This window comes from Rhagoletis zephyria, unplaced genomic scaffold (assembly GCF_001687245.7).
Source record: "Rhagoletis zephyria isolate East Lansing unplaced genomic scaffold, Rhagoletis_zephyria_1.1 Rzeph_scaffold_01378, whole genome shotgun sequence".
Classification (NCBI taxonomy): Eukaryota; Metazoa; Arthropoda; class Insecta; order Diptera; family Tephritidae; genus Rhagoletis; species Rhagoletis zephyria.
The window spans coordinates 119,241-121,670 of NW_016158462.1; positions in this window are offsets into that span (position 1 = coordinate 119,241).

Sequence of the window (2,430 nt, forward strand, 5' to 3'; positions counted from 1 at the left end):
TCTTTCATTTCATTGTTTTATTGTTTCTTTGTTTAAACTTATTTTCCAAGTTGATTATCGAATAACCTGAGCGGGGACAAATATCTTTCTATGGAGTAGGTATAATATATCAAATACCGTTCCCAACAGGCAACAAAACGGCTTACAATAATACAAAACAGCTTTGTTGATGGTTTTTTATTATTTGGATCCTATAATGCTGGTTATCAATTACAGCGGACAACACTGATTTTGGTGCGGCAAATGTTAAATCTGTTTTTGATAGACTTTTTTGAGCTGATTACGAATCCGTAATTATAAAGATTCCATCACGTACAGATTTTGAGAAAATCGTGGTCAAAGTGTCAAAAAATCGGTTTTTTTTCAATATTTGAGAAGCACGAGCAACGAGTAAAAATGTTGTAGAACCTTCCACTTAGGCTTAACTTAAAGCTAGAACCCTAGGCTACTGCCCCTGAAAATACCATCCCTGCACATTTACTTGATGGCCATTTATAGTCATTTGTTGAATAATAAAAAAAATGCTGGCAAATTGTGCTATTGAAAAAAAAATGCTGCCAAAATCAGTTTTTGCTGTTCAATAAACGACTATAAGTGATCTTAGGGTCAAGACGAAGAGATGGTATTTTTAGGTATTGTAGTCGAAAGTTCAAGCCTTAATTTAAGCTTAAGTGGAAGGTTCTATTACCTTTTTTTAATTGCGGCAGGGACTCAAACTTCGCCAAAAGTCAAATTTTACTGCTCAATAAATGACTATAAGTGACCATAAATTCAATGTGCAGGAATGGTATTTTCAAGGATAGTAGTCGAGGGTTCTTGCTTTAATCTAAGCCTAAGTGGAAGTTCTATCACCTTTTTACTCTTTGCTAGAGCTTCTCAAATATTGCAAAAGCCCGATTTTTTGACACTTTGACCTCGATTTTCTCAAAACCTGTACGTGTTGGATCCTTTGTACTTACGGATTCGTAATCAGCACAAAAAAGTCTATCAAAAATAGCTTTAACATTTGTCGCACCAACATTTTTTTCATTTTTGTTGGCCTGTGTTATCGTTTTTACCACCAAAATTTAAAAAGGTGGACAAAAAATAGCACTTTATTGCGAAATTACCCATGTATAAAAAAACGGTGCCGTGATATAACTCCAAGCGGCATAACTCAAATTTTAAAATTTGGGATTATGTCACTCCATGTGACTGTAGTGACATAAACGCAATTTTTTTCACTTGGGTTATGTCACATATTTCCAAACGAAAACGCGAAAAAATTCCAATCCTTCATGTAATTTTGCAAACCATAATAATTTGAAATGTGCACGAGTAATGATAAAATGTTTATCAAAACACTGTCATAGAAGCTGGCTTTGCCATTATTACAACATACATATCGTCGTTTAAAGTACAAAACCGCGTAACGTCATTCTGCAAAACCGAGCAACAGACATTTGCTGCCAAAATTTGGATTTGCTCACACAAGCTCTTGGCTCAATCCTTATCCATTCGTCCTGAAATATACAAGCCAGAAATGCGACTGCTTTATAAAAAAGAGAACCATTTTGAAATATGAGTGTTTTTACTCTATAGAAAATAATTTATGCTACCTCACATACGCGGTTTTGCATTATCTTGATACGCGATTTTGTACTTTAAACGACGATATGTATAACTGAGAATCATTGCTTACTAAATTCCACGTTTGCTGAGGTTTCACGATGCGGATACAAGCAATTGTTTATTATGTGTACCCTTACTAAGTAGAATTTTGAAAGGGGCGGAAGTATTTTTGCGCAAACTTCTTTCTACGTAGGCCACGCTTAGGGATCATAACCTTTACTAAGTAGAATTCTCCTTTCTGTGTTACCGGAAAAGAGGGGCGAAAGTATTTTTGCGCAGGACTTCTTTCTACGAATGCGGCCTTCGGGCGCGTAGGAGTTATATTCCTTATAATAATAATAATAATAATAATAATAATAATAATAATAATAATAATAATAATATAATAGATTGGCGCTTACACATATGTTAGTGTTTGGCCGAGCTTCTCCTCCGACTTGTGGCGATACATATATGTGATCATAAGTGGGCGGTGCCACGCCCATTTTCCAAAATTTTATCATAAACGTATTTCTTGGTTAAGAATTGTTGGAAGCATCAATTTTGAATAAATTAGCTTTGATATTTACTGATTTATCGAAGATTTCGTATTTCTCCAAATTATCGTTATATGGGATGTGGGCGTGGTTATTGTCCGATTTTAAAAATTTTCGGCCATTTTGTATGTTGTGCGAAGGCCAACTGTGCCAAGTTTGGAAGAAATTGGTGCAGCGGTTACCAAGATATACACATGTAACCATAAGTGGGCGGCGTGGCTACGCCCATTTTCCAAAAAATTATAATATTCTTATTTTTCGTTTGAAAATTATTGTAAATATC